A 16,705-nucleotide genomic window follows, 5' to 3' on the forward strand; every position below is an offset into this window, starting at 1 on the left:
TGTGGCTCTGTGAGTTAAGGATCTGACATTGGCACTGCAGTGGCTGGAGTCACTGCTGTGCCATGAGTTCAGTCCCTGGCCTGGAAATTTCTACATGTTGTGGGTGTGGCCAAAAAATAGTTTTTTAATAACTTATCAGATACCTAACTATTTATTTTATTAAATACATAAATAAAACAGATGACAAATATCCCCTGATGGATATTGACATAAAACAGCCTAACAAAATTTTATTAAATTGAATTCATCAATTTTTTTTTTCTTTTCTAGGGCCACACCAGAGGCATATGGAGGTTCCCAGGCTAGGGTCAAATCAGAGCTATAGCTGCCAGCCTACGCCAGAGCCATAGCAATGCCAGATCCGAGCATGTCTTCGACCTACACCACAGCTCACGGCAACACTGGATCCTTAACCCACTTAGCAAGGCCAGGGATCGAACCTGCAACCTCATGGTTCCTAGTTGGATTCGTTAACTACTGAGCCACGACGGAAACTCCCGAATTCAACGATTTATGGATCCTGTTGTCACTCATTGGAAATGAATTTGGCTAGTATCCATGAGGATGCAGGTTTGATCCCTGCTCTTGCTCAGTGGGTTGAGGATCCAGCATAGCTGCAGCTCTGATTAAACCCCTAGCCTGGGAACTTCCATATTCCATGGGTGCAGCTCTAAAAAGCAAAGAAACAAAAACAAAAACAAAAAACCTCTAAAAAACCCCAACTTATTTAGAAAGTACATCAAGACCAAATAGTGATAACCCCAAGACTGCAAAATTGGTTCAACATCTGAGTTTTTACCAATATAATTCATCATAAGACAGAAAAAGAAAATCCATGTTATTATTAATATATGCAGAAAAAGAATTTGATGAAATTTAACATCAATTCATCATAAATATTCCCAGACAACGAGGAATAAAAAGAAGTTATTCTGGCAACCTGATAAAGGACCTCAACAAAAACAGTTATTATAGCTAGTGGTAGACTAGGTTTTCCCCCTAAGCCTGGGAACTAAGCAGGGATATTTACTCTTTCCCTTTGTATTCAGTGTTCTACTGGAATTCCTAGCCAGTGTTGGATGGCAAGAACTATAAATACGAGGTCTAGAGATTGCAAGGGAAGAAGTAGAACTGTCATTATTCACTGATGACATAATCATCTATGTATAAAACAAAGTCTTTGGAATTTTGATAGAGATTGCATTGAATTTGTAGATTGCTTCGGGTAGTACAGACATTTTGACAAAATTCTTCCAATTCATGAACATAGGGTGTCTTTGCATTTATTTGTCTCTCCTCCAATTCTTTCAACAAGTTAAGGTTTTCAGTGTATAGATATTTTACTTCCTTGGTTAAATTTATTCCTAAGTATTTTGCTGTTTTTGATGCTGTTGTGAATGGGACTGCTTTTTGGCGGCGGCGGGGGGGGGGCTTTTTAGGGCCACACCCGTGGCATATGGAGGTTCCCAGGCCAGGGGTCAAATCGGAGCTACAGCTGCTGGCCTATGCCACGGCCACAGCAATGCAGGATCCCAGCCACATCTGCAACCTACACCACAGCTCATGGCAATGTGGGATCCCTGACAAGGGATCAAGGACAGGGGATTGAGCCTGAGTCCTTATGGATACTAATCGGATTTGTTTCCACTGTTCCACAATGGGAACGCCGGGATCGCTTTCTTAATTTCTCTTTCAGAGAGCTTCCATCTCTCTGTTGAAATTCTCAGTTTTGTTCATAACATTCTTTCATTGTTTATCAAATTGTCTATTTGTGCACTCACTGTATTATACACAGAGTGTACTTAAAACAATTATTCTGAATTCTTTATCAGGCAATTTAGAGATTTCCATTTCTTTGGTGTCAGTTTTTAGAAAAGTATTGTGTTCCTTTGGTGATATCATGTTTCCTTGATTTTTCATGTTCCTGGCTTGATGTCTAACTACTATCTTCACTTTGGAAGAAGCAGTCACATCCAGGCTTTACTGACTGGCTTTGGGAGAGAGATTCCTCACCCAACACCCAGCTGGAGATTCGGACGCTTTTCAGACCTTTTCTATGGGTGTGCCTGCTGCACACTTTTTGTTCCTTCATAGGGAAATTCCTAAGAGTGTGTGCCTCCTCTCAATCCTGCAAGGCCTGGCCAGATGCTGAGAGCCTCCTGTTCTCCCTAAGGAAGTGCTCTGAAATGCTCCAGTTGGTGAGACTTCACCCCATCTCTGAGAAGTAGGCTGGCTGACTGTGCTTGCTTGCTAGTCGTGTGCAAGTCCTCATGCTCACCAACCATAGGAGTTGGCTATGTGAGAATGGGGACAGTTAGGCACTGGGGACATTGGGGGTGCATGCGAGTGGTCTTGGGGAGATCTGCATGGGAGGCATCCATGGTTTTTCACGGATGGGCTTTCTGACAGCCTGTGAATCAGTTGGTAGGCAGAACAATGAGCAGTTAATAGCATCTCTTTGATGAATTCTCAACCACTCAAGCTTGTAGATCACGTCAGTAATCTGGGTGAGGTGAGGAAGAGGTGAGTGTCTTGGGGAGCATTCTGCCTGGCTGGGGAACCCTGGCATTCACTCACATGCTCTCGGTTTTCCTTGTGAAAGAAATCATGGCTGTGGGGGTCTTTCCTACCACTGAGCCTTCAGAGAAGAGGGATGTGGGCAAAGTGAAACTGTTCCTCTTACCTTCTTCAATGTGTCTATTCTTGGATTCTTCTGCTCCAACGGCATGGTGGAGTTTCTCTGCTGGACTCCTGGACAAGGGTACTCTTATCCGTGGGTGAGTGCAAAAATCGATGTACTGTGGGAGGATGAAAGCAGAGAGCTCTTATTCTGTCATCCTGCTGATGTCAATTCAATTATATGTACTAGTAAAGAACTAGAAATTTAAACAAGAAAATAAGACTATGTACAGTGTAAAGACTATGCATAGCACCAAAATATAAACTACTTAGGAAACATTTAGTGAAATAGGGACAAAATGTCCATGTTGTAAACTAGAAAGCATTTATGAGAAACATTAAAGAAGACTTAAACGGAGAGATGCATGGTACTCATGGATCAGATGATGCCACATTGTTCAAATGTCAATTTCCCCCTACTGTGGTCAGCCTACAGATGCACAAGGGTTCTTTTGCTCCATCCAAAATTTGGATGTCAAGACTGATGATGCCAGACAGGCACCAAAAGGGTATAAGAGATTATTGCGCACATAATGGGGCTTTCTGGAAGATCAAGCCAGCCTTCCAAAGGAGTGTAAAATGGTTTGAAAGAATGGGCTTAGAGTTTTATGGTGTTTAGAGCGTGGGGCTGGTGTGAGAGTTCTTTTCCCAAGCTGGAGTTTACATGCTCTTAACTTCCTGCTGTTGCCACAGGAGAGAGCACCTGGACTTTCTGATCAGCTTGTCCAGATGTGGGGCAGAGAAGTAAGGGAGAGCAGTGGGGCCTCATAGCTGTCAATCATCTAACATCAAGAGTAGAGTCAGCTACTTTGTTAGAGTCCCGATTTGATCAATTTGACCAACAGACTCAATACTGTCCCCAATTAAAATCCCTCTTTATCCTTGATAATAATTTTTTTCTGATGTCACTTTGCTTTAGTTTTACAGTGTACCCTTAATCTCATTAATGCTTATCCCAATAATGCTCTGGAACCACCAATTCATGAGATTTGAAAAAATAGCCTTCTTGATGCACTTTAAAACACTTGGCTTCTGAGCCGAGACCAATAAATTAGGGCTACTTTATCGCTTACTTCGAAAATATTCAGTGCTTTATTTGAAGCATATTATGTAATAATACATATAATGAGGGTTAGCAACATTTATTGATCACCCTAACAATTAGATTACTAATTTTGGCCACATAGTAGAATACTCCTAGCAGTAATGATGTCTTATCACTAGAATCCAAGAGCAGATGGTAATCAATTTCTCCAGAGTTACATGATTGGCAGATATATAAAATGATAAAAATTAGCATTAATATTACCCTGAAAACCATTACTTTTACCAATTTTAATTCATGTACCAAAAATAGTTTAATTTAAAAAATTAAATTAATAAGCACAAAAATCAAAATCATGGAACACTCAAGCATTTCTACTTTTTCACCCAGACAAAAAAGCAAAAACAAATAACAAACAAACAAAAAAAAAAACCCCTGTCCACCCAAGAGCTAATCCATTTTCCACACTCATTATCATTCAGATGAGTCCTTTGTAAGACAAAGATGTCGGCATAGCTTTTTTCAGTGTCTGAGAACGCCTTTCTTATTTGGATTGTACAAATAAAGAGGACCCTCTGGATCTAATTAAGAGATTTTTCACCTGCCATCATTCATTCATTCAGCTCACAAACATTTATGGAACACGTGCAACGTGCACGGCACAATGTTAAATACTGTATTACACTAGGAGTTATGCCACAGTGGGTCAATCATAAAACTACACTCTTAATTAATCTTGTGATTTTTAATGATTTAGTTCTTTCATTCAACAAGGCCTTAGTAATGATCAAGTGCTAGGCTAGGCATTGGGGCTGACAAAATGAACTCACAGTCTCCGCTTTCACGTGCTCATAATCTAATGGGGAAGGCAGATACATAAACCAGTAATTACTGTGCAATTGAGGTCTCACCATTAAGGTTTGTGACAGTGTAATAGAGGCTTGAGTGTGTGTGTGTGCCTGAGTGTGTGTTTGTGTGCACGTGTAACTAGACAGGAGGAAAGTCAGAGAAAATCTCTCTGAGGAGGAGAACTTGAGCTGGCTCTGGAAGGACAGAGTTTGCAGGGGAGGTAGAGGAGGATACTGGAGGCATGGGAAACAGCCTGGGGAAACAGTTGTGGGGGGGGGTCAGGTGAAGCTGGGAGGATGTGGGGCTACCTGGAGATGAGGTTGGACAGAAGTGGGATGAGAGGATCATGTTGAGTATTGTTCAGGCAGAGCCATAGAACTAGCCTTATGAAAGACTATTTTGGCATAAAAAACAGTAATTTGATGTGGTTTAAACCTATCTCAAAGTGACATGATAATGATGAATAAATATTAGCAAATAACTGCACGAATGGAAACTATTATTGCTGCTGTTTTTGTTATTTGCATTTCTATGTCACACCCTGATTAGAACTGACTTCTCCTAAATATGTGCAAACAATGTGACTGACAAGGGCTTAATTTCTAAAATACACGAACAGCTCACAACTCAACAACAAGAAAAGAAACAACCTAATCAAAAAAATATGCAGAAGACCTAAATAGACATGTCTACAAAGAAGATATAGACATGGCCAGTAGGCACATGCAAAGATGCTTAACATTGCTAATTATTAGAGAAAGGCAAATCAAAACTACCATGAGGTATCACCTCACACAGGTCAGAATGGATAACATTAAAAGGTCTGCAAATAACAAATGCTGGGGGGGGTGTGGAGAAAAGAGAACCCTCCCACACTGTTGGTGGGAATGCAAATTGGTCCAGTCACTATGGAGAACAGTATGAAGCTTCCTTAAAAAACTAAAAACAGAGCTCTCATATGATATAGCAATCCCACTCCTGGGCATATATCTAGAGAAAACTGTAATTCAAAAAGATATATGCACCCCAATGTTCACTGCAGCCCTAATTATAATAGCTAAGACATGGAAGCAAACTAAATGTCCATCAACAGATGAATGGATAAAGAAAATGTGGTATATATACACAAAGGAATATTACTCAGCCATAAAAAGAATGAAATAATGCCATTTGCAGCAACACCAATGAACCTGAGTTTATCATGCTAAGTAAAGTAAGTCAGAAAGAGAAAGACAAATACACTTGTATCACTTGTATGTGGAATCTAAAATACGACACACTGGAGTTCCCATGTGTTGCAGTGGAAACAAATCCAACTAGGAGCCATGAGGTTGCAGGTTTGACCTCTGGCCTTGCTCAGTGGGTTAAGGATCCAGCATTGCCGTAAGCTGTGATGTAGGCTGGCAGCTACAGCTCCGATTGGACCCCTAGCCTGGGAACCTCCATATGCCGTGGGTACAGCCCTAAAAAGACAAAAGACAAAAAATTAAAAAATAATAATAAAATAAAATAAAATATGACACAATGCACTTATAAAACAGAAACAGACTCATAGACATAGAAAACAAATTTATGATTAGCAAAGGGGAAAGGGGTGGGGGAGGGATAAATTAGGAGTTTGAGATTAGCAGATGCAAACTACTCTATACAAAACAAACAAGGGCTTACTGTGTGTGTGTGTATGGAATTATATTCAATATCCTGTAATAAACCATAATGGAAAAGAATATGAAAAAGAATATAGGAGTTCCTGTTGTGGTGCAGTGGAAATAAATCTGACTAGGAACCATGAGTTTGCGTGTTCGATCCCTGGCCTCACTCAGTGAGCTAAGGATCTGCAATTGTCGTGAGCTGTGGTGTAGGTCACAGATGCGGCTTGGATCTGATGTTGCTGCAGCTGTGGTGTAAGCTGGCAGCTACAGCTCTGATTTGACCCCTAGGCTGGGAACCTCCATATGCTGTGGGTGTGGCCCTAAAAAGCAAAAAAAAAAAAAAAGAATTTATATACATATACACATACACGCATATAACACATATATACATATATATATATAAATAACCGAATCACTTTGCTGTACACCAGAAACACAACACTGTAAATCAACTATATTTCAATAACAAATTTTAAAAAATGAAATGCCTTCTTAAAACCAAGACTATTCCCTGTGTTTGGGGGAGAGTCCAAAGTTACATGTAGTTAAGTGGTCTTGGACACCAAACTCAGTGAGAATGGGGCTGGGAAAAGGAATTCAGCAGGGCTGCAAAGGGAAAGAATTTGGATAATAATGATAATAAAATCCTATCCTCTACTGAACACCAAAGTGTGCCCCCTACTGGGCTAAGTCCTTCACATGAAGTACCTCCAGTCCTCACAAAGACCTCAGAAGACCTCAAGCATGTCTTTTTATGCTCATTTTAGGGGAATTCTAAGGCTCTGAGAGGCTAGGTGTCACTCTTTTAGTAAGAGGTAGAGCCAGAGTGCATTCCTGTGATCTCACCAGACTCTGCCCTTCAAGGAGGCCTAACGAGAGGGACTGTGGGTAGAACCAGAAGTGACCTGCCCACCTGCTGATGTTTAAAAAGTATTTCTCAGAAGAGGAAAGACCAGAAAATGGGTGGAGTCTCATGAATCAATTCAGTGCCAGAAGTTCTCAATTTTTCACTTTAATGTTTTCGGACGTAGAGCCGTCGGAAGGGAGAAAGAGGAGAGGGTGCAGGAGATGAGGAGAGGGGGCTAAAAGAAGCAGTGGGGTAATGCTGGAAGAAAAGTGAAGGCTGGATGCTCTTTCCTCTCCAGCCTCCCTGACAAGCAACCATCTGGCCCTGTAATTTAAATTTCTGTGCACTGTGACAAGGGCAAACACCTTATGCTGAGTGAAGTCCTTCCCCACGACCGTAGCAGGGGGAAAAACTACAGGGCCATCATAGGATGAAAACATTTCCCTTGATTTAGTCTCCCAAAAATGTGCAAAGAAAGGACTATGTAATCAAGGAAATGATAACATTAAAAAATTGAAACATGTCATTGAAGGAGTGTTCTCAGCTGGGAAATTCCAGACAACATTTTTATCACTTCGGGATGGTGATCCAGTGGAGATGCTGCAGTTTTCCGTGGCCTTGTAATCTCGAAGCCCCCTAGCACACTCTTACCCACGGTGGGAACAACGCCTCAGGAGCCCATGGGGTCCACGAGCACAGTGTCTCATCTAGTATCCAAGTGACCTATTCTAGAAATCATCTTCGGGGTGTGTCTTTTCGTTTGTGTCTTCTGTCCCACATGCTGAGGATGAGTGATGGCAAAGGCCATTTCTAGTTAATGTTGAGAACAGTGCATTTATTTTTACTTATTTATTTTTAATTAATTAATTTATTTATTTTGTCTTTTTGCCTTTTCTAGAGCCGCTCCCTCGGCATATGGAGGTTCCCAGGCTGGGGGTATAATCGGAGCAGTAGCTGCTGGCCTACACACAGCCAGAGCAACGCCAGATCAGAGCCGCATCTGCAACCTACACCACAGCTCACGGCAACGCCGGATCCTTAACCCACTGAGCAAAGCCAGGGATCGAACCCGCAACCTCATAGTTCCTAGTTGGATTCGTTAACCACTCAGCTACAGTGGGAACTCCCGGACAGTGCATTTAAAAGGACCTTTCCAACTGAGAAGGAACCATTCACAGTCTGGGTTTTTAAACAGTTTTCTTAAAAAAAAAGTGGGTGTGTTCCCTGAGAAGGCATCATACTTTTTTTTAAGTGCCACACCTGTGGCATATGGAAGTTCCCAGGCTAGGGGTTGGATGGGAGCTGTAGCTGCTGGCCTGTACCACAGCCACAGCAACTCGGGATCTGAGACATGTCTTTGACTTATGCCGAAGCCATGCTAGATCCTTAACTCACTGAGCAAGGCCAGGGATGGAACCCGCATCTTCATGGATACTAGTTGGATTCGTTACTGCTGAGCCACAATGGGAACTTCTGAAAGGTCATATTTTTGAATTTAGACTTAGGTGACAATGGCTCTGAGTCTAAGTTCTTTTCATAAGAAACATCGTGTTGTTAGCATAGCATTTGAAAGAGAAAATAAATCTAGGGTTCTTTTACAGGGCAAAATGGAAGCCATTTTCAGCAGAATGGAATATATATAATTAGTCTTTCCAATGGAAAACCCTACAATAAATACACAAGCCACTTGGTAGGGTCTCTTCTCTCTCTCTCATTTGCATGAGTCAGCTGTGCCAAACTATAAAATGCTTCCTGAAAACAATATTTTCTTGATAACTGTACTGATTTTTAAAATTTACAAAATGTGAACTTCCTCAAATTCCTTTTTCAGTTCACCATTTTAGCATTTGAGATGCACTCTGCTTGGTACATGTTCTGAGTAAGGTATTTTTGGCACATCTTCAAAAATTACCAAGGAAGTAAAACAGTTGACATATACCAAGTGACCAAAGCACTTAATTCATGCTGATCTGTCTTTTAATTTTTAAGTTGCTGGTGACAAAATCTGACATCCCTTGACATCGAGGGCAATTTCAAGTGCTCTGTCTCCCAGTCATCAGTTACTACGTTAGCCAGTGAACAGCAACAACATGTTATTGGCCTATATACGTACGATGGGTTTAAACAACAGCTTCTTTTTGATTGTTTGCATTTTCCCCTTTCCCACTCTCAGCAAGAGTTGAACGTCATCAAAGCTGATACCTTGCAAGGCAGAGTTCTAGAGATGCCAGATTTAATTTGCCTTTATATGTGATCATGTTGTCTCAAGATGCTTAGGAATAATTTTTGTGTGTTGAGGGTATGTCCTTGCTCAGCTCAGATAGGACAGAGGCCGTGCGTGCTGCTGGGATGGAGGGATGAGAGGAGGCAGGAGGGGAGGAGCTCAGGTTTATTTGCTGTGGGTTGTCAAGCTCATGCTCATTTGTGGAGCTCTGGCTAATATCTGGCTCAATTTCGAGTCATCTTCCTTGGTGCGTGTCTGAAAGTCCTAGCACTTTGATATTTTAAACTGCCTTTGTCAGTACAACGTATGGCTTTAAGTCTTTGCACAAGGCATGTTTCAAGGGCCCTGGGCCTTTATCTATACCCACTGAAAGATCTCGCTAGCAGCCCCATGGTGGGGTAAAGAGGCCAGCCACTCAGATGCATGCCTCCGTGCTGGTCTGGGCTGGCTTGGCTCTGTACGAACACGCCCTGAAGGCTGGGGAAGGATACAGCTGGCCAGAGGCTCCTGTCCCTCACATACCATCTTCTCTGATGCAGGTGGCCCAGCGACTGCTGTCCAGCCCAAGGGAACGTGGCACATGATCCAGGTGCTCAGCCCAAAGAGAATGTTTTCTATTGAAAACACGTTGGGAACAGGGCCCTTCAAAGCCAGTCGTTGTGGGTCCTTCTGTTATTTGGAAAAGACCATGTCAAATGTCTAACAAAAGTGTCTAAACAGCCTCTCTTCTTTTTGGTGATTTGTGTAGGAAAAGGTTAGCTCTGGTGTCTGTCCTTAGCAGAGAAAATTACATATGCCAGTTCTGCCGCTTATTCTTACGGAACATGTAGAACATATAGATTGTTATAGATAAATAATGTTTGAAAATTTAGATAAAAGTAACAAATTAGGGCATTCTTTGATCTGAAATCCCATTGACTTTCTAGAAAGACGCTCTGTACTTTCAGAAAGAATTTGGTGTGGCAAAGTATGGGCAAAATGTAAATAATGAAGACATCTCCAACAACGGTGTTGCCTAAAATTTACGAGGACTTAAAAGATAATTTTTTCTCTTTAACCTATGTCATTCTTAGTGTAAGGGCTAGATGGCAAAACATAAACTTTACTATAAAGTTAAAAATTTAATTAGACATGATTTTTTTCTTATGTTAACTTTAATATACTTAATCTAAAATTAACAGTTTGATACTTTCGCCTTCTTCCTTTTGAAAATTACTTTAAAATATAACAGTTACAGAGTCAGTTATTTAAAAAAATACTCTTTTCTGTAATACGATAAATATTGGTCTCAGCTTGGTGAATTAAAGGCTGTCATCCCTGCCTTCCATTGTAGACTCAGTTCTGTATGAGATTCATTTAAAATTTTATTACTGTGTAGATGACACAATGGAATAACAGTGTTAATAACTTGATACTGTAGCTGCAGGATTTGCAACCTACTCTTATGAAGCTAACTGCCCTAGGGCCAGTGGCTGCTCATTTATTTCACCATATTTAAATCAATTGCTAAGGCAGTCAGACAATAAATTGTGTGTCCATCTCCGGTAATAAAACTGGCACCTCAAGCAGCAGAGGCTTGTACAAAGAATTAATAGCTCCCCCTTTCAGGATGGATTTTTCTTTGTACCATCATCATTTGTGAGAAAAACGTGTGGATCTAAACTAATAGTCTTTTTCTGTCTTTTTGTTAAATTCTCTGTTTTACCACTGTATAGTTGAGCCCAATTTTTTCAGTTTCGGTAAAGCTCCCACTTACTGCTTGAGGGGAATTCTTTTGTCTGAGCAGCAGAACAAGATAACTGACTTAATCTTCCTAGTAACACGTGAGTCGCCATGTATCATTTTAATCTGCAAAACACTAGGGCTGAGTAGTGTCACATGCTGATTTTACTTTTCTATGAGAAAGTGACTCCCTGGTTCAATGATGGATTGCTTGTTCTCTTTAAACAACAGTCAAGATGGTGAATGCCCTGGGGTGATAGACAGAGTGTGCAATGGGAACGGGGGCCAATCCGATGGCCCGGTTCAAGTTCACCTGACAAAGCTGGAGCAGTCTGCAAGCAGCATTCGAGAAAGGATTATTCACACTGGCATTATAGTTTTGAATGCATTTTCTCCTCGTGCAGCTGCAAAGCTCCCTCACACTGAAGGTTTATGCACCATAATAAAGAGATTTATTTTTTTTTCTCTCACTCTCTTGATTCTTACACTTCACACCTAGTTTCTACTGAACTGTTTAGGCAGAGGACATCTGTATATCCAAACTGCACAGAACAAGCATCATCTTCAAAACAATAGCAGTGCTGAAAGACAGTAACAAAAGCCTGACATTTCTGATGTGTGAAGGGACAGAAATTAAGTCTCCTTAAATTGAACTCAATTCTTGAAACTTAGCTTTAAAAAGGTTGTCATTCACACCTCTAAACACAAAAGATTAAAATGAAAATCAATCATTTCGTTTAAGTTCAAAAAAATGATAAGGATAATTACTTGAAAATTTCTTAATATCAATTTTCCTATGAGAAATTAAAGGACAGAGGGAGGAAGTCAGAAGAATGTAAACACAATGAAGCAAAATAATTTTCCTTATAAGTATAGTGGTGGGACTGAGGGGAATTATGTGTTTCTTTCCTTCTAACTTTGCATCCTTCTGTCCATCCACTTATCTACCCACACCCCATCTCATTGCAGAATGGTTTTCTGAAGCCTGGCGAGCTCAGACATTCTTTTCTTCTGCAATTAAGACAAATTATTATTGCCTCTTGCCTTATTGTAGCAAGAGATGCTTAGCTAATAAGCACTTATTGAGCACATCATACATAGAATTACCACTGAGGTCTCATTCATTTACTCACTTATTTAAGCAAAATGACCTAAGTGCTAACAGTTACGCAGACACCATAACAGTCAAGTGCGGAGTCGGGGATACAAAGGGTCCCCAGGCTCAGTTTAGGCTAGTGAGATAGTGTCACCTTCAATGGCCTCTGATGACCCCTGCCTGTTGCCGTTCATGCCCTTTTGATCTCCTCCCACACGGTTCCAGGGTTGGTCTGCGTAACTAATAAAACACAGAAGTGATGGTATTGCTTCTGAAGCTGGGTTATAAAAGATGCTGTGCCTTCTGCCTCTCCTGACCTTGGATTTCTTACTCTGGTTGAAGCCACTGCCATGTGGTCATGTGGACGTGCCCACATAGTCAAGAACTGAGGCCTCTGACTAGCAGGCATGTGAGGAAGCATGGACGCAGACCCTCTAGTCCCAGCCAAGCTTTCAGATGGCTGCAGTCACACTAACACTTTGACAGCAACCTCAAGAGAAACTCTGAGTCACCACTACAGCAAAGCCACACCCCCATTTCTTTTTCTTTTTTTTTTTTTCTTTTTGTCTTTTTGCCATTTCTTGGGCCGCTCCTGCGGCATATGGAGGTTCCCAGGCTAGGGGTCGAATCGGAGCTGTAGCCACTAGCCTACACCAGAGCCACAGCAACGCGGGATCCGAGCCGTGTCTGCAACCTACACCACAGCTCATGGCAACGCCGGGTCCTTAACCCACTGAGCAAGTCCAGGGATCAAACCCGCAACCTCATGGTTCCTAGTTGGATTCGTTAACCACTGCGCCACGACGGGAACTCTGCACACCCCCATTTCTGATCTAGCTGCACCCCAATAACTTCAAGATGATATATAAATGCTGTTCTCAGCTTCTAAGTTTTGGAGTAATTTGTCATGTAGCTATACATAAATAATACAACAGATAATTATAATTCACCTGAAGTGTAGCTCATATGACACAAGCGTATATTAGCTTCCAAGCTAACTGTGCAGTGAGAGTTGCACAGGTATTTGGGAGACCACAGGAGGGGTGACTTACCTAGGTTGCAGAGGAGGAGGGAATGAGAATACAGCATTATCAGGGAGGATTTTCTGAAGGAGGTGCTGGTCGAAGTGAGTCTTTAAGGAGAAGAAGATATAGGGGATAACTGTCCCTGTAGGCATAAGAAAAGCCTGAAAACATTTCTGGTTCCCTATTCCAGCAAAATGCACGGAGTGTTCTATACAGTTTTCCTCTCTTCCCTCCTAAACGCTTATGTGTGGATACACTCTAAAGTAACCCCCCATAAATTACACCTTTGAAGGATTCCTTTCCCTTAATGTGGGTGCAGGCTGTGAGTGGCTTCTGTCCATCAGAATAGATGCTTATTAAGTTATGCTACACAAAACTCCCTCTTAACCTACCAGAAAAGAGAGAGGTACTTTTCTGCTGGTCTTGAAGAAGCTCAGCTGATGAGAGGAGCTCTAAGAGGGTCTCCTGGTAAGAAGCTGCAGATGCCCACCAGTAGCTGAGAGTGGTCCTCTGCCAACAGCCTGCCAAAAAGAAAAGGACCCAGTGCTATAACTGCAAAGAGGTGATTCTGCAACCATTTGGTGAGCTTGGCAGCACTTTCTTCCTTTGTCAAACCTCCAGATGAGCACATAGTCTGGCCAACACCTTCATCACAGCCCAGGGAGACACTGGGTGGAGGAGCAGCTAAGCTGTGCCATGACTTCTGACCCATGGAACTGTGACATGATAAGTGTGTGCTGTTTTGAGCTTCTAAGTGTGTGGTGATAAGTTAGGCAGCAATAGAAAACCAATACAGTTTTCCAGTGAAGTTTTCACGCCCTAGCACTCAACTGCATTGCTCCTAACAAGATCCACAGGGAACTCCTCATTGCTAACTTCATAGTGAGTTCACAGTCCTCATCTTCTCTTTCAGCAGCCTCGGACACAAGGCCCATGCTCTCCTCAATTCATTTCCTTCACTTGACCGAAGGGAGTTCTTCTCCTTCGTTCTTTTTTTCTCCTTCTAGAACCCCCACGAGGGATGTTAGATCTTCCCCTTCTTTCCTCCTCATCTCATATTCTTTTATATTTTCTACCCATTTATCTTTCCGCTGTATTTTGATTAATTCACATTTTCCTTGCAGTTTAAGGATCCTTTCTTGAACTATGCCTAATCGGGTGTTTAACCCTTCTGTAAAATTATACACACCAATGGCTGTATTCTACTCTTCTCCATCCCTCCCTCTCTTCTCTCCTCCCTCCCTTTCTTTCTTTCGGCCACACCTGTGACATATGGAATTTCCTGGGCCAGGGGCCAAATCCAAGCCACAGCTGCAACCTATGCCACAGCTGTAGCAATGCAATATCCTTACCCCACCACGCCATAGCAGGAGCTCTAATTTTTAATTTTTTTGGCTATACTCGTGACCTGCAGAAGGTCCTGGGCCAGGGATTGAAACTGTGCCACAGCAATAACCTGAGCCACAGCAGTGACAGTGCTGTGTCCTTAACTAACAGGTCATGAAGGCACTCCTGTATTTTTACTTTTTAAGAAAGTCTGTTTGGCTCATTTGAAATCCCAGTTTTTTTTTTTTTTTTTTTTTTTGAGGGGGTTGGCATTTATACAAAGCTTAAAGGAATTAAAAAAAAACTAATACTGGATTTTTTATTGTTACTTTTATACAAAATATGAATGTAAAACATTAAATAAAAGTAAACGTGTAACAACATTAAGGGAAATGATAACCCAGAGTTTCTGGGCAGTGATTGCCTCCTGGGTGGAGGAGGAGGCAGAGATGAGGGAAGGACTCTCCTTAAGTATTCAGCAGTAGTATTACATTGAATTTCTTCAGCCAGATATATGGGTGTTGGTGTAAATAAAGAGATTTTAAAAATATAGTTTTCTACAAACTCCTTTCAATAGTTCTATTTCTGCCTTTTAAAATATGGAGATATGGAGTTCCCACTGTGGCTCAGCGGGTTAAGAATCCCTACTAGCATCCGTGAGGATGTGAGTTTGATCCCTGGCCTAGCTCAATGGGTGGAGGATCTGGCATTGCTACAAGCTGCCGCTTAAGTCACAGATGTGGCTCAAATCTGGCACTGTTGTGGCTGTGGTGTAGCCTGGGAACTTTCAATTGCTGCAGGTGTGGCTGTAAAAAGAAAAATTAAAAAAAATACTGAGATATGCATTGTTCCAAGACCTTTATTCTTTTTCAAATTTCTGACTTGCTAGTCTCATCTCACTTAGCTGGTATCCCAGCTTGTTGACCTCACAAAGAAAAACGTGTTCTGACATATGCTAATAACTTCTTTCTCTATTAATAACCTTCAACTTCCAATTTCTTCACCCATTCTTGCCTCTTTTATGTTGGTAGAGATATCCTTATTTCTTTGTTATATGTAATCAACGGACTATATATATTCAACCATGACCTTTTTTTTCGGATTTCATCTTCTACAACAAGGACTGCCAAACTTTCTGGTAAAGAGCCAGGAAGAAAATATTTTTTACTTTGCAGGACACACAGTCTCTGACACAACTGTTCAACTCTGCCACTGCATCACGAAATCGGCCCAGGATAATACGTAACTGAATGAGTGTAGCTGTGCTGCAGTAAAACTTTATTTACAAAACCAGATGGCGGCCTGGTCTGGCCCATGGGCCATAGCTTGCTGATTCCTATTCTACAACATCCAAAAGGTCACTCTGCTAATTAATGGCTTCTTTTTGCTGTCAGCAGTCTCTTTTCACTGTCCTCAGTCTCTCACTCAATACGTGATTCTATTTCTTCCTGATTTTTCTGCAGGGTTTTACATTGTTGAACACTCCTTATATTCATTTCTGATTAGTTTAAGTTTTCATCTTCATCATCTCTATCTACCCAATTATTTGGATTTTTCTTGGTATTTTTTCCCTTTGTATGGCATTAAATTTAGAAAATTTCCTGTGGAGATTTAAAAACATATACAAAAGGGGAAAGACTAGTATAATGAATCCCTTTGTATCCATCTCTGTGCTTCAACACTATCAATAAAGAGCCAAGCTTCTTTCACATACTCCTCCATTTTTTTTCTTTTTGGCTTTAGTATTTTTTAAAGGTGTCATATAGTTAACTTTATCTAACATTTAGCATACATTAAAAATCCCTAATTTCCCCCCAAATATTATTATTATTATTTTGCCATTTCTTGGGCCGCTCCTGAGGCATATGGAGGTTCTCAGGCTAGGGGTCTAATCGGAGCTGCAGCCACTGACCCACGCCAGAGCCACAGCAATGCAGGATCCGAGCCGCGTCTGCGACCTACACCACAGCTCACGGCAACGCCGGATCGTCAACCCACTGAGCAAGGGCAGGGACCGAACCCGCAACCTCATGGTTCCTAGTCGGATTCGTTAACCACTGCGCCATGACGGGAACTCCCCAAATATTATTTTGTTATTGATTTATTGTCCCACTTTTAGTGATGACTGAGGTGTAGGGAGCATTATCCTGATTCCTCCAATATAAAGTTTCCCCATCAGCTATTCTCCTAGTAGTCTTAGTAGCTATCTATGATTTTTGCCCAAGGCCATTGTTTTATTA

At 41.4% G+C, this 16,705-nt stretch overlaps 1 protein-coding gene across 3 annotated transcripts in view; it reads right to left on the bottom strand.

Moving 5' to 3' along the window:
* Positions 1–16,705, bottom strand: part of ALPK1 (alpha kinase 1) — a 162,294-nt gene that overhangs the window by 16,549 nt on the left and 129,040 nt on the right. For all 3 annotated transcript variants that reach the window (XR_014813158.1, XR_014813157.1, XR_014813159.1), the window contains 2 exons: positions 13,532–13,660; positions 2,684–2,798 (listed from right to left, as the gene is read on the bottom strand). The gene's annotated coding sequence lies outside the window, so the exon portion shown is untranslated. The remainder of the gene's footprint in view (positions 1–2,683; positions 2,799–13,531; positions 13,661–16,705) is intronic.

This window comes from Sus scrofa, chromosome 8 (genome assembly GCF_054392235.1).
Source record: "Sus scrofa isolate SSC_HxYL_T2T_F1_AM1 chromosome 8, Sscrofa_HxYL_maternal_Yorkshire_Landrace_v2.0, whole genome shotgun sequence".
NCBI lineage: Eukaryota > Metazoa > Chordata > Mammalia > Artiodactyla > Suidae > Sus > Sus scrofa.